The following is a 23,897-nucleotide window of genomic DNA, read 5'->3' as shown; positions in this document are numbered from 1 at the left end:
TATGGTGTACAATTTTGGTCGCCCAATTATAGGAAGGATGTCAACAAAATAGAGAGAGTACAGAGGAGATTTACTAGAATGTTGCCTGGGTTTCAACAACTAAGTTACAGAGATAGGTTGAATAAGTTAGGTCTTTATTCTCTGGAGCGCAGAAGGTTAAGGGGGGACTTGATAGAGGTCTTTAAAATGATGAGAGGGATAGACAGAGTTGATGTGATCAAGCTTTTCCCTTTGAGAATAGGGAAGATTCAAACAAGAGGACATGACTTCAGAATTAAGGGACAGAAGTTTAGGGGTAACATGAGGGGGAACTTCTTTACTCAGAGAGTGGTAGCGGCGTGGAATGAGCTTCCAGTGGAAGTGGTGGCGGCAGGTTCGTTGGTATCATTTAAAAATAAATTGGATAGGCATATGGATGAGAAGGGAATGGAGGGTTATGGTATGAGTGCAGGCAGGTGGGACTAAGGGAAAAAAGTTGTTCGGCACGGACTTGTAGGGCCGAGATGGCCTGTTTCCGTGCTGTAATTGTTATATGGTTATATGGTTAATTCCCGAGATGGTGGGACTGACATATGATGAAAGAATGGATTGACAAGGCTTATATTCACTGAAATTTAGAAGGATGAGAGAGGATCTTACAGTATCATATAACATTCTTAAGGCATTGGAAAGGCTAGATGCTGAAAAAAAATTCCCGATTTTGGTGGAGTCCAGAACCAGGGGTCACAGTTTAAGAATAAGGGGTAGGCCATTTAGGGCTGAAATTAGGAAAAACAGCAGAGTTCAAGCAGAGTTGTGAATCTGTGAAAGTCTCTGCCACAGAAGGCACTGGAGGCCAATTCACTGGATGTTTTTAAGAGAGAGTTAGATATCGCTCTTAGGGCTAACGGAATCAAATGATATGAGGAGAAAGCAGGAACAGGGTACTGATTTTAGATGATCAGCCATGGTCATATTAAATGGTGGTGCTGCCTCGAATGGCCAAATGGCCTACTCCTACACCTATTTTCTATATTTCTATGCTTCTTCTCCATAGATTATCACCTTGTCGTGGTGGAGAAGCTTGTGTGGACCTGAGATCCTGAGACCGATGCCATCTGGAGCTATGCACCTAGTAGAGCCACCCATGGCGGTAAGGTCAATGGGGAGGTCTCTGACAAAGATCAATCCAACCAAGACTTCAATGGTGGAACAGGCGGAGGACGATGGCTGACCTTAGTGGAGCATCAAAATTGCTTGGAAGGCGGATGGATAAAGGCTGCAGCAGAAAAGGGCCTCCGGTCATCTTGGACTCCATGCCACTGGATCTTGATCCAGATCTGTCGTGGACCATGGGGTGACTGTCTGTGCACCAGTCTCCCCACATTAAACAAAGTCATGCACAGGCATCCTCCATATAGGGAATAGCACCCTGGAGATACCCATGGTCAGCCATGACCGAAGGCGGTCTAAGAGAATGTTTCTATGTTTCAATGCCAAATTATATGCTGTGCTGTGTAGGAAAGAACTGCAGTTGCTGGTTTAAATTGAAGATAGACACAAAATGCTGGAGTAACTCAGCGGAACAGGAAGCATCGCTGGAGAGAAGGAATGGGTGACGTTTCTGGTCGAGACCCTTCTTCAGACTGATGTGATCATGTGAAGAATCATTGGTAGACTTGATTTCTACAATTAATTTGGTCTGGAATTCGATACACTAGAATATATCTGATGGCTTTACGTGGGATCATTGAGCTTCCTGATTCCACTCATTATGATTGACACCACCATTTTTGAAATAAAATAATTTAAGTCTTCTGCAACAAGAGTAACGCCTGAACAAAACAAAGTAACCTAGGATATTGCATTTTCTGACACTTTCTATGAACTATACTTTCAGGTTATGATTAACCAAAGATATATTTTAAGAAGTCAGATTTAAAAAAATGTTATTCTTTTGTTCAAATCTCTTACCTCTCTCTATATCTACAACCAAATCCATTGCTTCACCATTTCAAAATCTCTACAATTCATGATACTTCTACATTTTTAGATTTCTTGTGCCATTATTGCTGATCCTGTCTTGAGATGACTGGACCCTTAGCTCTAGAATCATCTCTGCAAATAACTTCCTCTCCACCCATTACTCGTAAAAGAACTCCAAAAGATTTGCTTCTTTGACCCCAGGTTTCAAGGAACTTTCCTAATAACCTCTGCAAATGACTCTATACCAATGTATGATGAAGATTCTATGATCTAGACCATTCATTTTGTTTCTGTTTCACAACTGCTACCTGAACTACAGCGTGTTTCCATCATTTTCTGTTCTTGTTTCAGATTTCCGGCATCTGCTCTATTTGTTATTCTTATTAAGGTCAAATTTAGTTTGGTAATCAATCGCATAAATCACACTAGATGTATTATTGCAATCATTGCGTGTGACATTAATAGAATCTTCATTTTGTTTATTGTGATATTTGTATGGTTGTTAGGACTTTACTAACTTGAACTGAATCTTTGGATTGAACATTCTAGACTTTTCCACAAAATGCTTGTTATTATATAAGCTGTATCATGTTATATTTGGTACATTAACAGCTCATTTTTACCAGCCCCTCAACTTTTTCTTGCATCATGCATCTTGCATATGGCGTGTACAGCCTAAAGTTGTAAGACAACATGTTCTGTTTGACCTTCTGTTTGTGCACGGCAGGTTGATTGCATTCATCGAAACAGGGTGGACCGCGTGAAGGTTGCAATCTCCCATCCAAGACTCTCAACTGAGAGGCATGTTAGCCCACATCAGGAGAAGAAAAAAAATCACTTTGCCTCCATAGTGTGCCCAGGGGAGCCGCGCGCGTGGCAGGAGTGTCCCGGGGAGCCACGCACGCCCGTTCCACTCATCGAACCACAGCGCTGCCACAGACCAGAACAAAGACTGGAACAGGCCTCGGGAGGCCCGACTTGGCCCACAAGTCCTCCAGGGGATTGCGGTGAAGCCAGGTTGCAAGTCCTATCTGGGCCGATGGAGCCTCAGAGGTGGCGTAGATGGGAATGGCGGCTGAGGGAGACTCAGTGGCGGCAGTGGGTGCCTCGGTAGCGGTGTGGCCTCATGGTCAATGAATGTGGGGGGAGGGGAAGACAATGGGGGCCCGCCATGGGGGAACCCCCGTGACGAACAATAGGGACCCAGTGTTGTAAATAGCTCATTCTAAGCTCCCCCCCCAGTCTAGTTTCAGTCAAAAATCACTCAGTCAAGCACTTGCGCAACTAATCTATATTTTGACTAAACACAATTACAGTTCCCACTACTATACCTAACCAGCATGGGTTCAATCCTCGTTTCAGCATGGCCAAGCCCTCTTTAGCCTCGAACGACCGTGGGTGGTCTCTATACAGTCCAATAACAGATATCAATTAACACAGTACATGATAGACATTTCCCTAACCCAATAATACAGTGACTAATACATTGTATTCAAATGGAGCTTCTGAAAGGAAGCAAACATAGCAACATTTGCCCAGATATTCAAGAAACCCAGACAAGGTTCAATACTTAATCCAATCAACATCTATCAAAGTAAAGTTTTGCAACATTATTTACAATGTATATGTCTGGTTTGTATTCATCCAATCCATTCCATGAAATGTGCACCTAATTGTCAGGATCTGCAGATGTTCCATTCTGTTCTTGCAGGTCTTATTTAGGCTCTGGACAAACTGGCACCATTCTGCAGCTTGCCTCATTTCTGCAGAAGGCACATTTAAATTGACCAAATGGCCTAGCAGCCCAGAAGCCTTTACTCAAATTTAGAGTCCTGGCCTCTCCAATTTGGCCAGAATTTATATTCCTTCCTTTTATCATATATGATAAGTCATAATTTATTATAACCAAATAGTCAGATAATCAGATAGCCAGATATACATATGTGTGTCTATTACATTCTCCATCTATTAACAACAAAAAAACAATGTTGTTTCTTCCCAGAACCTTGTCAAGCTTCCCAAGTTATTGTGGGCATAGCTTCACAATTTTCGACTGATGAGTCTTCACCTCGCGAGTTTTCATGGGCATAAATTCCCCCCATTCGTGTTGTTTCCCATTCTTCCATCTCTTTCCATAGTCGAACCTATAACCTATAATTCCTGAAAAACTTGGGACAAAGCAAGTTACCACTCATGTACTAATGCTTACCCATACATTCGCTGTAATTCTGCAATACGATTCCTTTTCTATTTCACTATTCTGCTCTATTATATTCTGGTCTAACACTGTATTCCTATTACTCTTCTGTTCTATAATATACTCTTTACTATCCTAGGATCAACACTAATCAGCTCTCTCCATATTCACACAATGTTATAATATGTATATCTGATGATGGTTTCAGCTGGGTTCAGTCCAAATTTCCCTACAGGCGTGACTCTTATTTAAAGCAAACCATGAAGATGTTTCAATTCAACCAAATTCAATGTCAGCCTTCAATGTAATATTTTAATTTTCAGTGTCCATCTCATCTTTCTCATTCCACAGCATTGTGGCCGATAACACAATTCCATACCAATTACTGTGGAATTCCCAGCTGTTCAAATGTAATCAATTAATTTCCATATGTTGTCAATTTTATCATAAATCCAATTAAGAATGCCAATTATAGGGACATTTTCTTTCCACCTTGATAATAGAAGCCGCTTTACTATCAAGGGTTAAACAATTTAGATCCATCGGCCAAGGCTTCATAAGTTGGGTGTCCTCGGGCTACTAGAAATTTGGTATTTTCAGCTGTAGTAATTATCTGTTGTATGGTCTCCCACAAATCATGTGAATCTGAATAATATACACGCATTGTGGTTCTTAAATAATCTATAAAATCACCAGGTGAGTTGTTCCTATCAGGGATTCTGTTTAGTACTGCCATTATTTCAGGTGGCTTCCATGGAGTATGGACGTCTGTGGCACGGGGATTATTCATACTTACTGCGCTGGTCGAATCGGCTGTATCCAGCCCTTCTCTTACTGGGAACTGCCTATGGGATATCTGTTTAAATTGTAAACTTTCAATTACTTCAAAATCTATCTCGGTATCTTCAATCACTGTCAGATGAATCTTTCCGTTTGTTAGGGGTTTCCCGATATTGTCCAAATAAATTGTTCCTTTTTCTTACTTACTCGTGTAATCTGTCTAGGTTGTGGCTCACAGAAATACTCTGGCTGTTGCACTATATCTAACATGCCTTCCCTTTCTTTAAACACCAGAGCTAACTTCTTCATTCTACTCCGGGTGCCATAAGGTACTGGACGATCTATCAATGATGGAATGGATAGGGTCGAAGAATCTGATACCCCAGTATCTGGTGTTGCTAGAATCTGTTCAGATGTAGAATTTGCAGGAGTTGTTATAGATTCTGCAGACCTAAAATATTTATTACAGACACAAGTCATACAAGGTGCTAGTGAAGCCTGGGAAACACAAGAGGAACATGGTGGGAGCTGTGAACTTCCACTAGCGTTAACATTTGTCCATTCTTCCCAATATTCATCTCCTTCCCCCTCGAATTCAGCACTAACCATCGGATCCCTAGTCTTTAAATTTACAGGGACTAATTTTCTTCCAGGAGATCTGCCATTTACTTGTTCTGTGTGTTTCTCTCCTTCTCCACTCCTGTCCTTGCTACTGCATGGAGGTCGATCTACTTCACCTTCTTTCAGTTCTATTCCAAGTTTAGCAATTGCTTTTTCCCCAACAAGCCATCCTCTCAACCTCTTTAGTTGCCTTCCGTTCCTCATAATATTTTCTCCATTAGCCTATTAATTCTTTTGCACTTTTGTTATTACTATGCTGCCAAATACTTTGTTCGATGTATTTTATCAGGAGGCACAAACAATCTTCCTGATATAGTTGTGGCCAGAGGATCTGGGGTGACAGAAGAACTGAAGGAAATCCATCTTAGGCAGGAAATGGGGTTGGATAGACTGATGGGACTGAAGGCTGATAAATCCCCAGGGCCTGATGGTCTGCATCCCAGCATACTTAAGGAAGTGGCACTAGAAATTGTGGAAGCATTGGTGATAATTTTCCAATGTTCTATAGACTCTAGATCAGTTCCTGTGGATTGGAGGGTAGCTAATGTTATCCCACTTTTTAAGAAAGGCGGGAGAGAGAAATCAGGGAATTATAGACCAGTTAGCCTGACATTGGTGGTGGGGAAGATGCTGGTGTCAATTATAAAAGATGAGTTAGCCGAACATTTGGATAGCAGTAACAGGATCAGCCCGAGTCAGCATGGATTTACGAAGTGGAAATCGTGCTTGACTAATCTTCTGGAATTTTTTGAAAATGTAACTAGGAAAATGGACAAGGGAGAGCCAGTTGATGTAGTGTACCTGGACTTTCAGAAAGCATTTGATAAGGTCCCACGTAGGAGATTAGTGGGCAAAATTAGGGCACATGGTATTGGGGGTAGAGTGCTGACATGGATAGAGAAGTGGTTGGCAGACAGGAAACAAAGAGTAGGAACTAACGGGTCCCTTTCAGAATGGTAGGCAGTGGCTAGTGGGGTACCGCAAGGCTCGGTGCTGGGACCGCAGCTATTTACAATATACATCAATGATTTGGATGAAGGGATTCAAAGTAACATTAGCAACTTTGCAGATGACACAAAGCTAGGTGGCAGTGTGAACTGTGAGGAGGATGCCATGAGAATGCAGGGTGACTTGGACAGGTTGGGGGAGTGGGCAGATGCATGGTAGATGAAGCTTAATGCGGATAAATGTGAGTTTATCCACTTTGGTAGCAAAAACAGTGTAAAGGAGTGATGTCTGACACACTGTAACCTTTACTGGTAGTTTATTATAGCACATGGCACACACGTCCCAGCACTGACTGCATCCAGTCTTCAGGCGTACTGGAACCTAGTGGGAGGAACAAAGGGAGGATACTACAGTTATACTAATATGATGGGGCGTGGTTAGTGGTGATGAGGTAGCTACATTATAGGTTGCATGCATAAACCATCTACATCCTTCCCCTTACAATTTGAACAAGTTACTACAGTGGCAGGTTTATTATACAGTACCTGCAAAGCTAAGCATATTCTCCGTAACGAGCCGGAGGTTTTACAATCCGACCCGAGCGAGTGCGCACAGCACCTTCACCCTCCCCGCCCGAAAGAATAGGAGGAGGGACAGGAACAGAAACAGGAGGGGGAGAGAAGATGGGTGGGGAACCCAGGCTGGAGGGGAAGCGGAGAGGCACAGGTGAGCTAGGTGAGAATGAAGGGGTAGAACGAGGTGAAGTTGGAGAGAGAGAAGACCTTGCAGGAGACAGCAGAGCCTGGGGAGCAAACCCGGGAGGAGCAGGGGGGGGGGTACCCGAGGCAAAAGGACCGACCGTGGCATGCAGGGAGCAGATGGTACGTTAGTGGAAGACGGCTCGACACGCGATGGAGGGGTATACGGAATCGCAGGAGGTGGTTTGGGCTCGTTAACCGCCAACAGGTGCTGGCGGCTGCGTCGGTATACAGTCCCTTCAAAATCCACGAGGTAGGACCGTGGCGCGCTGTCAAACCCGACGACGGTGGCAAGTCGGGAATAGCCGGTGGACGTCTGCAAACGGACGACCTGTCCAGGCATCAGTGGCGAAAGAGGGCGGCAGGATTTGTCGTGCGAGCGGCGCTGGATCTCGTGCTTCTGGGCAATACGTTTCTGGACATCAGCAGGCTGCAGGACTTTGGGCATCAGGGACTGCTGGGCAATGGGCATCGGAGGGCGGACAACACGGGACATAAGTCGCTGGGCAGGGGATCCCATGGTACTGTCTCTGGAAATGTTCCAAAGGTTTAGGAGACCCCGATAGAAATCCCCGTTCGAGAGGCGGGTTTGTTCAAGCAGGTGTTTAGCGCTGCGGACCGCCCGTTCAGCTAGACCATTGCTCTGCGGGTACTCCGGGCTGCTGGTGAAATGATTAAAGTTCCACTTTGCGGCAAACGCTCGAAACTCGGCGCTGGTGAACTGGCGTCCGTTGTCTGTCTGCAGCCGGACAGGGGAACCAAACGTGGCAAAGTGGCGGCGAAGCTTGCTGATCACCATCTCGGAGGTGATGGCAGGGAGGAGATCCACCTCGAACCAATTCGAGTAAGAGTCTACTAGCACAAGGTATTGCCTCCCACGCCAGTCGAAAATATCGGCAGCCAGAGAAGACCAGGGCATGTCAGGGGCAGGCTGCTGCAAAAGCGGCTGTCGTTGCTGATGGGGGGCAAGAGAGTTACAGTCCGGACAGGAATCCACCCTGGCCTGGATGTATTTAGCCATGGCCGGCCAGTAGTACTGTTCCTGGGCATGCGAGATAGTGGCATCTGCCCCTGGATGATCCATGTGGGCGGCGTCAAAATACAAGCTATGCAGCGAGGCAGGGACGACCACTTTGTGTCCTTTGATAATAATGCCGTCACGGAGGACTAACTCATCGCGGACCAAAAAATAGGGGTGGACGCTGGCAGGCAACGAATTCCGTTTGGCGGGCCACCCGCGCTTGATGACAGCAGCAAGCTGCTGCAGGTCAGGGTCGTTAGCGGTATGTTCAACTAAACACTGTAGTTGCTGAGAAGGGACGAAGTTAACGTTCAGTACCTGTAAGTCCGACTGCTCGAAGGGGTGCCGGTCGCAGGAGGCCCGGGGGGCCCGGGACAGCGCATCAGCCACATGCATCTCGGTGCCCCTCTTATACATGATTTTAAAGTCAAAGCGCTGTAGCTGCAGCATCATCCGCTGGAGCCTGGCAGGAGCACAGTGTATTGGTTTGTTGAGTATCGTTACCAGTGGCTGGTGATCCGTCTCAACGGTGAACCTGGTGCCAAATAAGAAGTCCTTAAACTTCGAACACGCGAAAACCACCGCCAGCAGCTCCTTCTCTATCTGAGCATAGCGCTGCTCTGTGTCCGTCATGGTCCGAGAGGCATAGGAGATGGGCAGCAGCGAGTCATCAGCGTGGGGTTGCAGGCAGGCAGCACCCAGACCAAATCGAGAGGCGTCGCAAGTGACCACGATCGGACGCCGTAGATCAAAGAACTTCAGGGTAGGTGTGCTGACCAGCCTCGTCTTTAGCAGGTCAAACGCCTGCTGGTGGTGTGGAAACCATGCCCAGGCAATGTCCTTCTTTGTGAGCTGTCTCAGGGGTGCGCTCAACTCGCTGAGGTCGGGGATAAACTTCCCCAGGTAATTCACCATCCCCAGGAAACGCTGCAGACTGACAACGTCTGTCGGGGCGGGCAGCTCTGAGATGGCGCTGGTCTTGTGCGGGTCTGGCTTCAACCCTTGGGCCGTGAAAATGTGGCCGACATATGTGACCTCAGGCACCCGGAACTTGCACTTTGACCGATTAAGCTTCAAATTTATCTGCCGAGCACGGTCCAAAATCCGCCGGAGGTTGTGGTCATGTTCGGCCACATCCCTCCCATAGACCAGAATGTCGTCCACAATAATCGCGCAGGGCAGACCTGCAAACAATTGTTCCATAGAACGCTGAAATACCTCGCTGGCGGAGTTGATGCCGAACGGCATCCGTAAAAACTTAAACCTGCCGAAGGGCGTGCTGAACGTGGTCAGGTCCGTGGAGCGTTTGTCCAGGGGTATCTGCCAAAACGAACTTCTGGCATAGAGGACGGAGAACACAGTGGCCTGTCCCACCTGGGCGGCAACATCTTCGACAGTCCTCATGGGGTAGTGGGGCCGTTTAATCGCCATATTCAAGTCCTTGGGGTTGATGCATACCCGTATCTCATTTTTTCCTTTCTTCAACGTGGCGACCATGGTGGAGACCCATTCGGTTGGGTCGCTGACAGCCTCCAGCACTCCCATGTTGACCATGTCCTTCAGCATACTCTCCACCTTGCCCTTCATGGCGAACGACACCCTATGGGGTGGACGGATCACAGGCACCACAGATGGGTCAGTCACGATCTTGTACACCAACGGCAGCTTCCCCAACTTGTCGTCAAACAGGTCTGGGTACTCAGATAGTGGATCCATCACAGGTTGCACCTCGTGGACCGTACGGTCAAACGACACCAGACCAAGATCCTGGCAGGCCTGGTTGCTCAGCAACGTCACACAGTCACTGTCCAGAATGAAGAAAGACAGGTCCTGGGAAGATTTCTGCAGCACGCAGTGGAAAGTCGCCCTCCCCACAGGTGTTAGTTCCTCTCCCCCATAGGCACGCAAAACAGAGCGGTCTGCAATCAGCAGCTCATTATTCCTTATCTGGTGGAACAGCTTTGTTGACATTACGTTCACTTTTGCCCCCGTGTCAAGTTTAGCAGAGAAGGACTTATTGTTTACGGTTATGTTCACAGAAGGATCGGGGAGGCGAGATCGGCTGTGGAGGAGAGTGTAAATACTTACATCTCCCGTGGAATAGCTGAGCTCAGAGTCGGGGGCAGCGTCAACAGAGGGCTGAGAATCCATCTCGCTATCAACTTGCAGAAGGTTGTTTAGGAGTTGTCTGGGAGCTGAGGGCACTTTCCCACGGGAACGGCAGGCAGCTGCAAAATGGTTTCTTCTCCCGCAGAAATTGCAGGTCTTCCCAAGGGCTGGGCACTGTGATTCTGTGGAGTGCACGTAATTGCAGTTTGGACACTTTTTAGATCTCGGGTCCCGGGGTGTACGAGCGGGCCGCGGTGGAGGGCGAAAGTTGTCCTTCATCCGTCGTTGTCCAGCAACACCAGTTAGATTTATGGCTCGGTTGTCAGGCCCCCTCTGTCCATGAGGAGGGGTGACCACTTCGGCAATGCGGCACGCATGCATTGCCTGAGTCAGGGTTAGGTCAGGCCATTGCAGCAGGTCGGCGCGCAGCTTCTGATCAATCATGCCAGTGACGAGAATGTCTCTGGTGAGCTGGTCGCGCATGGTTTCAAATCGGCACCGCTGGGCAAGGTGCCGCAGGTCGGCAATGAAGCATTCAACAGGTTCATCCGGCTGTTGCTTGCGTGAGAAGAACCTGGCCCGCTCCAGTATACGGTTGGAGGGCAGGTCGCATATCTCGGCGAACTTGCGCAAAAGACATACCGGGTCGTCGGCCGATTCAGCTGGCTCGACCGGCTGGTCGTTGTCATCCAGGACCGCTGGTTCGTAGACAAAGGCTTGAGCTCTCTTCATTGCATCGGGACCGGCCAGGTTGAGCAAGAGTGATGCTTTGACCGCGGCTGGGTCGTTCCGGTGCGCAATATTAACGTAGTGAGTGTAGTCCATCACAAAAGTCGACCATCGCTCCGCAATGTCAGCGTCGAAGACAAGGGGAGATGGCTTTCGGCATGAGGATGCCATGTCAAGGGAAACCCAACACTGGGCACTAACGGGGACAAAAGAAATGAAAACCGGTAAACGGGAAGCGCGAGTTTTAAAATTCTGACGCCATGCAAAGGAGTGATGTCTGACACACTGTAACCTTTACTGGTAGTTTATTATAGCACATGGCACACACGTCCCAGCACTGACTGCATCCAGTCTTCAGGCGTACTGGAACCTAGTGGGAGGAACAAAGGGAGGATACTACAGTTATACTAATATGATGGGGCGTGGTTAGTGGTGATGAGGTAGCTACATTATAGGTTGCATGCATAAACCATCTACAAACAGGAAAGCAGATTACTATCTAAATGTCGTCAAGTTGGGAAAAGGGGAGGTACAATGGGATCTGGGGGTCCTTGCACATCAGTCTATGAAAGTAAGCATGCAGGTAAAGCAGGCAGTGAAGAAAGCGAAAGAAGAGGAATCGAGTATAGGAGCAAAGAGGTCCTTCTGCAGTTGTACAGAGCCCTAGTGAGACAACACCTGGAGTATTGTGTGCAGTTTGGTCCCCTAATTTGAGGGAGGACATTCTTGCTATTGAGGGAGTGCAGCGTAGGTTTACAAGGTTAATTCCAGGGATGGCGGGACTGTCATATGCTGAGAGAATAGAGCAGCTGGGCTTGTACACTCTGGAGTTTAGAAGGATGAGAGGAAATCTCATTGAAACATATAAGATTGTTAAGGGCTTGGACATGCTAGAGGCAGGAAACATGTTCCCAATGTTGGGGGAATCCAGAATCAGGCGCCACAGTTTAAGAATAAGGAGTAAGCCATTTAGAACGGAGACAAGGAAACACTTTTTCTCACAGAGAGTGGTGAGTCTGTGGAATTCTCTGCAGAGGGTGGTGGAGGCAGGTTCTCTGGATGCTTTCAAGAGAGAGCTAGATAGGGCTCTTGAAAATAGCGGAGTCAGGGAATATGGGGAGAAGGCAGGAACGGGGTACTGATTGGGGATGATCAGCCATGATCACAATGAATGGCGGTGCTGGCTCGAAGGGCCAAATGGCCTACTCCTGCACCTATTGTCTATTGTCTATTGTCTATTGTCTATTATCCCTTTTACTGTTCTATTGCCTCCTGGCAGCCAGAGCTTGCTTCCTAATTCCTTATTTAACGCTCGTGATAAATCTCTTAATTTATCTGCCTTGTGAGGGAACCCATTGCACATTATTTGCAATGTGCTCCTTTCCTCTTCTGTCATATCTCGATCTATGCTGTTCCCCATGCCTCCAATCAAGCGAAACAGAATTCCTAAGTCCTTCACTCCTTCCTTTTTATCAGGCTTGCTCTTGAACAGTGGCTAATGGCTCAATGCGTTCGCAGCCTCACCATTATTTATTCCTTTGCTCCACCAATCCTATTCTCCTATTCAAATTATTTTCCTACTTCCCACAAGTCCACACCCTTTCAACCTTACAATTTCCACAATCCTCCGTCATCCAAAGATCAGAACACCCCAGGGAACAATCAAACACATTCGAGCACAATCAAACACATTATCGCAACGTTTAATTTTCAATCAAAAATTAGCTTTAGACATGCAAGTAACACAATATGCAAACAAGAGATCACGCTGCTTATTATTATCAGGCACAACCACACTCCTACATAAACCAAAATCATTCATCTAATATCGCATTCAGTAACTGTACAGTTCCTAAAGCAATATTTCTAACTTCCAAAAGTTTAAATCAAAAACAATACATAATCTACTGTAAATACAATGCAATACATCATAAACTACTACTTCATAATGTTGTCTCCACAGATCATTGAATTGGTTCCCCATTATTGAAAATTCCTAGGACTCAACATGTTTCCAACACACTAGTAAAGGGCCTGTCCCACGGGCATGAGACTCCATGCAGCAAGTGCGACCTAAAGGGCCGGTCCCACCAGCATGCGCCTGCATGCGGCAAGCGCGACCTAACCAGATGCGGGAGCCGCGCGGAGGTCGAGTGAGTGACTTGAAGTGCGAGCGAAGTCTGTAAGAAGTTTGCGTGTGACGTACGGCATCGAGGCGGCTGCGGGCCGGCAGGCCGTTGCCACTCAGAATGTTTGAACACGGTCAGTTTTTCGGAGCCCCGCGCGATGTCGGGTCCAGCTCCGCACAACTCCATACAGCTCCGGCGATCGGTGGGACCGGCATCGCGAGGCCGTACGGCTCAAGCGACCACGTTATGTTGCGCTTGCCGCATGCAGGCGCATGCTGGTGGGACCGGCCCTTTAGATCGCGCTTGCCGCATGGAGTCGCATGCCCAAGGGACAAGCCCTTAAGTCTCTCACAGATAAGTCTGCTCACAAAACAAAGGCAAAATTCCTAACACCTAGCAAGCAGTCTATCTTCTTTCAAATGAGTACCTAAGAACCAGTCACACAAATACCACATACGCAGAGACCCACACAGGCATTTAAAGCGGTAAACACACTTTGAATCCAGGCGGGACCACCTTCTCAAAAGAGAAAACACAATAAAGCAGGAAATTACCTGCGCTTAAACACTTGGATTCAAACAAAAACAAATACAGTTGTAACACAAGAGTAAAATCACACTCAAACAAGAAATAATATAGCTAATAGATATAATGCATTAAATCACACTATTTTAAATTACACTAGATCACACAACTCAAGCAAACACTTTTAACAATACAAGAGCAGAATTAGTTACATTACCAGAACAAAATCAGTTACATTGCAAGAACAGAATATCACAACTCACATAAAGGCAGAGGAGTACAATTTAAGCAACAAATAGAAATATTTAATTCAAACGCACTTTTACTTCAATTATCTAACACCCAAAAATCTTTAAGCACTCACACAGACAATACAGTAGCGGTCCGCAAACTCTAAATCTTAAATTTCTAAATCTTAACACACTCTAAATCTTTTTACATACACAAAATATTTATACAATTCGGAGCCAATAACGATGCTAAAAAAGACGATGCTGGATTTTTACAATTTACAATAATAATTTAACACGGTAGCGCACAGTTTACAAACACTCAATCTCAATGTCGGGTCACACTGTAATCAATCAGTGAAACTCTCCCTCTGATACCGAAGGTTTTCCCTTTCCTAGGATGCCCTTTTCTGAAGGGTACTCCTTCTTAAATGACTACTTCTCCACGTATGCGGGCTCTCGAATTCAAATTGCCCAATGAAGTCTCGAATGGACTAGAGTATTCCCAGCCAATCTATATTCCAGCCACCGAGCCCAGTGCCTTTACGAAATTCCTCATCCGTCACTCCACGGAATGTCTCAGATACCTTCACGCAGACAACCCTCTCTGCTGGGCTCCGGGGTTCAGCACCTAACCTCTTCTCGCTGTTAGTCGAAGCCAATTTTCAGAACGCACATTTCCAATCAGCGCTCCTGGCAAAGATAGATCAATACGTAGACCAGACCTGTGTTTCAATACCCCAACAATTGGATAACAGATCCGGACAATAGGCAATCCCTCGCCCTCGAAGTGCGTCAGGCTCTCGTTAAAGCAGCTGCAGTCCGCCAACTATGACCAAGTTTTGGGTCACTCCTCGCCCTGTTTTATGGGCCCCTAACCCAAAGGAGTGCTAAGCACCCCCCGTGCTTGCTAGACTCTGTTCTAACAATCTCGATTGGACCCTTTCCCAAGCCCATGAATGATCGATCCATTAGCGAAGTGCCGAAATCAATGTGAAAACCACACAGTGGGCCTGATTTCTGCACTTGCGATCGAAACAGCTCAACACCCTTGATCGCAAACTTGTGTTTGGGGGTTCGTTGAGATCCCAGACAAGCCCCCACTGTAAATAGCTCATTCTAAGCTTCCCCCCTGTCTAGTGTCAGTCAAAAATCACTGAGTCAAGCAGTTGAGCAACTAATCTTTATTTTGACAAAACACAATTACAGTTTCCACTACCATACATAACCACCGCGGGTTCGATCCTCCTATCTGCCTGGCGAAGCCTTATTTAGCCTCATTGAAGCAGAAACACTCCAGAAGCTCACACAGTCCCAAGCATTCTCCAAGAAGATTGACACAGGACCTTGCGGGAGCGGCCTTTTATATGTCCCCAAACCTTGAGGGGTCGAACCACATAGGGGTGGTCTCTATACAGTCCAAAAACAGATATCGATTAACCCAGTACAAGATAAACATTTCCCTAACCCAATAATACAGTGACTAATTAATTTTATTCAAACGGAGCTTCTGAAAGGAAGCAAACATAGCAACATTTGCCCGGATATTCAAGAAACCCAGACAAGGCTCAATACTTAATCCAATCAACATCTATCAAAGTAAAGTTTTGCAACAATATTTACAATGTATATGTCTGGTTTGCATTCATCCAATCCATTCCATGCAATTTGCACCTAATTGTCAGGATCTGCAGATGTTCCATTCTGTTCCTGCAGGTCTTATTTAGGCTCTGGACAAACTGGCACCATTCTGCAGCTTGCCTCATTTCTGCAGAAGGCACATTTAAATTGACCAAATGGCCTAGCAGCCCAGAAGCCTTTACTCAATGTTAGTGTCTTGGCCTCTCCAATTTGGCCAGAATTAACAGTGTGGGGGGACCTCCGTGAGGGACGGTGGGAGAACAAAGGGGGACCTTGTGTCGGGGAGGGGGAGCACTCTAGTTTAGAATCCTCCGTCCAGCGGATGAGTGTGTTTGTTCATTTGTTGTGGTGAACGTGCTGTGCACATGGCAGCCAGCCAACAGTCGGTTGTCTTTTTCTTTTTGTTTTCACTTTAAAGGGGCTGTCCCACTGCGGCGACCTATATGGCGAGTTTAGAAGAGTTTAGGAGAGTTTAAAAAAATGACATGTTGAAGACCTCCTTCGACTATGTAGAAGACCTCCTTCGACCTTGTTGAAGACTAGCTTCAAATAGCTTCGGGAAAATTGAACACCGAATTGTGGAGAGTGAAGACGACCTCCTTCGATCTACTTCGACCTCCCTTTGACTAAGTTGAAGACTATCTACGACTACCTTCGACTACCTTAGATTACCTTTGACTACCCTAGATTACCAAAGAATAACATGCCGACCTACTGCGCCCTACTTCGACTAAACCTACTAGTAAAAAATATATCGATTTTTTCCATGGAGACCTTTTTTTACTCGCGGGCATTTTTCAACATGTTGAAAAATACTCCGCAACCTAGCTGAGGACTTGAGTACGTGGGGACTACTCTCGAGCTTGAAGGAGAGTTACAAAGACCTCCTAATACCTCGTGTCGACCATGCTGCAAGTATGAGTCGAGGGCAAACTCATCTGAACTCGCGGATTAGGTCGCCGCAGTGGGACAGCCCCTTTAATATCAAGTTTTTGTGTACCTTGTGTGTTGTGACAGTCGGCAGACCAATTTCCCTCCGGTGATGAACAAAGTATCAGATCGGATCGTAGAGTCTGGAATCTGGTGTCTCACATAACGTCAGGTAAAGCTTGAACATCTACTTTTCTCTAAAGTCATGTGAATCAGGTGGGTTTTTACTACAACCCTGTAGTTTCATGGTTACTATTACAGATATTAGTCTTTTCTATTCCAGACTTAAGCAAGCCAATAAATATGAATTCCCTAAATGCAATGCAGGTTTTGAAACTTACAGTATGGCACCTGGTTAATAGTCTAGAATGGCTGATTGTCAATCTGGTAACGTAATCATGATGCCTGTGCTAAATTACCTGGAATCTTTCTGACTGTATTCAACTATGGGAAGCTCTCTTGGACTCATCAGTTAATATATTTATTTTCGCTTTGTGGCTGTAATGTTCGATCTATAATATTTTTACAGCCTGTCACCTCTGAGAGATTAATGCATGTGATGATTATGGATAAAGAAAATCTCTCCAGATGTTGAACACTGCTGTGCATTGAAGCAGTAATTCAGAGATTCCTTTCGATGGATCTCCTGCTGCCTTTCCTTGCCCACATTTCTTTCCCTGGGCGGTTTACACTGTTGGAATTTTAATTTCCCAGAAGATTATTCTCCTGAACCTTCTGGTTGCTTAAATTGTTCAAATCTCTCGCGCTTGCAGTTCAAAACAACAAACAGCAATGGATTAAATACAATATTTTTTCTTCTACTTTCACATTTTAGTAATCAATACTTTCATCAACATTGCTGAGCAGATTATTTAATCTTGGGATCTGGAGGAAAATCGAGCAACTTACGTCATCATGTCTCAAAATATTTATTTGCATACACCAAATCATAGAACCAATCTGACTCTACCTCCTTGTATTATTTGTTCCATATGAAATCTAGGTCTAGTGTTTCTTTAGATCACAAAAGCCATGGGACCAGCCATCAATGGATAATTTTATAGCAGAGATAGATAGATTCTTCATTAGTACAGGTGTCAAGGCTTATAGGGAGAAGGCGGGAGAATGGGTTTAGGAAGGAGAGATAGATCAGCTATGATTGAATAGCGGAGTAGACTTGATGGGCTGAATGGCATAATTCTGCTCCTATCACATAACTTTATAACCTTATGATAACATCCCAGTTGTAGTATGAAGACTTGAACTCCAGAACTATACTAACCAAACAGTTGCAGTACTGTGGCATCACTGGCATCCACGTGACAATGTGGAAAACTACCTACAAATGGCATGTTCACATAAAGCAGGAAGGATCAAATCCAGCCAATTCTCATCCAATTATTTAATCTCAATCATCAGTACATACTCAGCAAAACCCTTGTCAACTCCGACCACTTGACTCCAGACTTTATCTTGGCGTGAACCAAAAAGTTGAATTCCAAATATGATGTAAGAGTGAACAGGAACAGGATTTAACCGTATGGTATTGTCACCCTGGTAAAATGATGGCTGGTATCAATATTTAACTCTTGGTAGGTGGCTATGCTTGTTGAAATCAATCATTCACTTCTAGGCTAGTTCCTCAGGGCAGTGTCCTCGTCCAAACTATCTTCAGTTGTTTCATATATTTTCCACCAAGAGGAAGAAGTAGGGATGTTCACTAATAATTGCAGAATATTGAATTCTATGTACAGCTCCTGACCAAAGAAAGCAGTCCATGCCTGCATGCGATGAGACCTGGACAATGATTAGGCCTCTCAATGGCAAATTACATCACTGCACAGAAGTCCTAGACAATGAACATCTCCATCAAGAGAAGACTCAAACAACCTACCTTTGACTTTCAAGGACCTATTATCCAAAGAAGGGATATCTACAACAAGGGGAAATAGCTTTAAAGAGAGAGGGGAAAGATTTAATAAGAACCTGCGGGGCAATATTTTCACACAGACGGTGATGGATATACGGAACGAGCTGCCAGAGGAAGCGAATACTACCACAACATTTAATAGACATTTGAATAGGTACATCGATAGGAAAGGTTTAGAAGGATATGGGCCAACATGGGCAGTTTAGATTAGTGTAGATGGGACATCTTAATCGGCATGGGGAAGTTGGGCCAAAGGGCGTGTTTCCATGCTGTCTGACTCCATGACATTTCTGTCATCAAATCCCCCAGTATCAATGTCTTGGAAATCATAATTTCCTAGAAATTCATTTTGGTCATGTATGTTATAAGTGCAGCTAAAAGAGCAGCTGAGAGGCAGTGTGCCCTGCACGGTCTGACACCTCCTGACACCACAAAGTATTTCCATCTTATCCAAGATACAAATCAAAAGTGTGATGGAATACTTACCACTTCTCTGGAGGAGTGCATCATCAAAAGCTCTCAAAATGTTTATAACAGCCAGGACTTGAACACCACCCCATTAACGATCCCAAACAATATTTAATTCCACCACAGGCACACTGGATAAATGCAGTATGTATTATTGGCAAATTGCACTGTGATTATTTGCCGAAACCACATCTCCCACACTTGAGACCGCTACCTCCAAGGAAATGGGAAGCTGCGGCATGGGAACATCACCAACCGTAGTTTCCCTTGCAGGACTTCAACAGAACTGGATCTAAATCTTAGAACTTTCTATCCAAAAGCATCTTCATAATATCTTCACCAGAAGGACTACAGTGATTCAAGAAGGTGGCTCACTACTTGTTTTTCAAGGGCAATTACCAATGCGCTGTAAATGTTGGCCAAACAATCAAAATTATATTGATTTTATATGACATCTCTAAATAATAAACCTTAACAAGTACTCACCTGCGAAAATCAATCCAAAAGACTCATAAATGAAAATGGTCACTTTCCTAGCAACATATAGTACAGTGGAGCAAGAAAAGATTAACAATAATTAGAAAAAAACACTTTAATTATTAAAGTTTTGATTTTAATACTATGACAAATATGAAATATTCATGTCTCTGATAATCAACCACAGCGCATCAATTCAATAGTAAAATGTGCAGAATAAACCCAGAGCGGATTACTTTTACCTTGAGAAAATCTGTTCCAAATTGAAAAATGTTAGGCCTCATGCTCATTTAAAGTGCAGAATGGAGGCTGGCACAGTACTAAGGAGGTGCTACATTGTTGGTATTCCTGCCTTTCGTTAGTTTTCCAATATTTAAAACATCAATCAAAACAAATTATCTGATTGTTTCTCATTGTTATCAGTGGGAGGTAGCTAGCACAGATTACCTTCCAACCGTAAAAATGATCCAAATGTAGCTAATTTGGTGTGAAGTAGTTAGGGACATCCAAGAGACATGAGATGTCCCATGCAAAAACAAGATATGTCTTTTCTTCTATAATTATATCAATCTGATATTAAAAAGGAAAAATTGGTATTTGAATTATGGTGAATTATGGTGCTTATGTTTCCATTAAAGTGAATTTTTAAGTTCAACATGTTTGTTATAAGCATCTTCAAGTAATGGGGACATCTTTTTTTTTGTTTTTTTGTTTATTTTATTAGAAGTTAATACAATACAAAACAATACAGTGGCACCTAATTTTAGGTGCCAACTATGTCATACCGTAATCCATTCTATGTACAACCTCTAGTTTTATGTTATGAGAAGGAAGTAAGCAAGACAAGAAAAATAAAACAATAGAAAGGGGAAACAGTGGAAAAATAGATGGTAGAGAGTAGAAAAATGTGAAGTGTGGATATAAAAAATAAAAATAAAAAAATAAAATAAAAAAGAAAAGGTGGAAAGTAGAAATAGAAGAGAAGGCCCCTTAAAAGAGAATTTTTCAAATCTATATTCGGAGATGTAGATCTATCCACGTCATGAACTGAAATCAGCAATCCTTATGGTACCACTGCATCACATGATTCCAAAAAGTCGATGAAAGGAGACCAACTCCTTAAGAATTGGTCATATTTATCTATTAGTCGGAGTCTCATTTCTTCAAGGCGTGCTATGTCCATCATATTCCTAATCCACATTTTAACAGTTGGTATGGTTGTATTTTTCCAAAATTTAAGTATCAATTTCTTTCCAATTATTAACCCATAATTAAAAAAAACATTTTGGTCTTTATTTAAATTGGTATCTTCCACTATTATTCCAAATATAATCCATTCCATTTTGGGTTCTATTCTTGACTTGAAGAGCTTTGTAAATATATCAAATATATCACTCCAAAATGTATTCAACTTTGTACATCCTACAAATGAATGTGTTATATTAGCGTTTTTGAAACAAACATTTATCGCATCTGGGAGAGACGTTTGGATAAAATTTATTCAACCTCGTTTTTGAATAATATAGTCTATGTAATAATTTGAATTGAATTAAATTATGTCTTGTATTAATAGAATAGTTATGTGTATTCATCAAATACTTTTCCCATCTATCCTTCGAGATCTTTATCATTAGCTCATGTTCCCAATCTTCCCCTAGTGCTTCTGTTGAGGGTGATTCTCTATATAATATATTATTATAAAAGTATGATATTAATTTTTGTGATTCAGCCTTAATATTCATTGCTTCTTCTAAAGGGTCTAAAAATATAGTTTGAAATCTATGTGTATATTTCTTCATAAAGTCACATACCTGTATACATTTAAAATATTGATTATCCTTCAATTTAAATTTTAATTTTAATTGTTGAAATGATAACAGTTTACCCAATTCATACATATCCCCTACTTTCCTAATCCCCAGTCTATCCCATTGTTGATATGTGTTGTCGATGAGAGAAGGTTTGAATGCGTGGTTGTTCAATAGTGGGGTTACTACTGATAAATTATTTAATTTCAAGGATACTTTTATTTGTTTCCAAATTCTTATTATATTGTGAATAATTGGGTTCTTCTTATATATTATACTATTCAATTTTATCGGTGAGAGCAGGATCGTTCCTATATCGTGCGGATAGCACTCCTCTTTCTCCATTCTTATCCACTCCAACTGCTGAGTGGAACTATCCAGCCAGTACATTATGTTCTTAATATGCACTGCCCAGTAGTAATACATAAAGTTAGGTATTGATAAACCCCCAACTTCTTTAGATTTGCACAAATGCTTTTGTTGAATTCTATGTGTTCTGTAATCCCATATAAAATTAGTGATAGTGGAATCTAGTTTTTTGAAAAAATATTTTGGAATATATATTGGGATCGCTTGAAACAAATATATTAATTGTGGTAAGAAAGTCATTTTTATAGCGTTAATTCTACCTATCAATGAGAGCAGTAGTGTTTTCCAAAATTTAATCATATCATTCAGTTTATTTAATAGTGGTATAAAATTGGCACTAAATAATGATTTGTGTCTTCTCGTAATTTGAATACCCAGATACTTGAATTTTTCTGTTGCAATTTTGAAGGGGAATTTTAGTAAGTGTCTCGAATCCTATGGTTTTAAAGACATAATTTCACTTTTATTCCAATTTATTCTATATCCTGAAAAAGAGCCGAATTCCTCAATTAGTGTTAATAAGGTGGGTATACTCGTTTGTGTATTAGTAATATATAAAAGAATATCATCAGCATATAGTGAAATTTTATTCTTTGAATCCTTAGTGTTATATCCGTGAATATTCGGGTGATTTCTAATCTTTTCGGCCAACGGTTCTATCATAAGGGCAAATAGCAATGGTGATAAGGCACACCCTTGCCTATTACCCTTTGATAAGTAAAATTTTGGAGATAGCGTATTGTTAGTTAATATTCTTGCCGTAGGTCTATCGTAAAGTAGTTTAACCCATCTAATAAAATTCTCTCCCATATTGAATTTTTGGAGTACCTTGTATAAATACTGCCATTCTACTTGATCAAATGCCTTCTCTGCATCCAGCATGACAACTGAAATATCTTCATTGTCCTCATTATGAGAGTACATTATATTGAAAAGCCTTCTCAAATTATTAAATGATTGTCTTTTGGGTATAAATCCCGTTTGATCCGTATTTATTAAATTGTTAATATAATTATTTAGCCTTCTAGCTAGAATCTTTTTGGGCAGAGAAATGGCACTTGGTCTGTAATTCAAGCAAACATAAGGTGTGAAAAGTACACAGATAATGGTCAGACTCTTAATGGCATTGATGCATAGAGTGACATGGTGTCCAAATTCAAAGCTCCCTGAAAGTGGCAACTCAAGAAGATAGAGTGGTAAGGAACACATAGGGTATGCTTGCCTTCATCAGTTGAGGCATTGAATATAGGGGTCACAAGGTCATGTTGTGGTTTTATAAACATTCAGTTAGGCCGCATTTGGAGTACTATATATGGTTTGGGTTGCCCCATTGAAGGGAGACCTGATATAAACATATGAAATTATGAGAGGCATAGATAGGTAGACAATCAGAATCGTATTCCAAAAATAGAAATATCAAAGACCAGAGGAATTTGAGGAACGACATCCTAATTTGAGGAAGGACATCCTTGTGATTGAGGGAGTGCAGCGTAGGTTCACGAGATTGAACCCTGGGATGGCGGGACTGTCATATGAGGAAAGATTGACAAGACTAGGCTTGTACTCACTGGAGTTGAGGATGAGGGGGATCTTATATAAACATATAAAATTATAAAAGGACTAGACAAGATGCAGGAAAAATGTTCCCAATATTGGGTGAGCCCAGAACCAGGGGCCGCCGTCTTAGATTAAAGGGGAGGCCATTTAAGACTGAGGTGAGAAAAAACTTTTTCACCCAGAGAGTTGCAAATTTATGAAATTCCCTGCCACAGAGGGCAGTGGAGGCCAAGTCACTGGATGGATTTAAGAGAGAGTTAGATAGAGCTCGAGGGGTTAGTGGAGTCAATGGATATGGGGAGAAGGCAGGCACAAGTTATTGATAGGGGACGATCAGCCATGATCACAATGAATGGCGGTGCTGGCTCGAAGGGCCAAATGGCCTCCTCCTGCACCTATTTTCTATGTCAGAGGGCATGCCTTAAGATCAAATGGTGCACATATAAAGGAAATGTTCTGGGCAAGTTTTTTTTTTAACACAGAGAGTGGTGGATGCCTGTAACATTGCCTGGGGTGGTGATGAGCACAGATGCAGTAGTTACATTGAAGAGGCTTTTAGATAGACACATGAATATGCAGGGAATATGCTTTTCATGCAGACAGAGAAGATTAGTTTAATTTGGCATCATGTTTGGCACGGACTTTGTGAGACAAAGGTCCTGGTCCTGTGCTGTACTGTTCTATGTTCCACATAACTTTGTCATA

The sequence above is a fragment of the Amblyraja radiata genome, chromosome 2 (genome assembly GCF_010909765.2).
Source record: "Amblyraja radiata isolate CabotCenter1 chromosome 2, sAmbRad1.1.pri, whole genome shotgun sequence".
In the NCBI taxonomy this organism is placed as follows: Eukaryota; Metazoa; Chordata; class Chondrichthyes; order Rajiformes; family Rajidae; genus Amblyraja; species Amblyraja radiata.
This window is presented reverse-complemented; position numbering follows the sequence as displayed.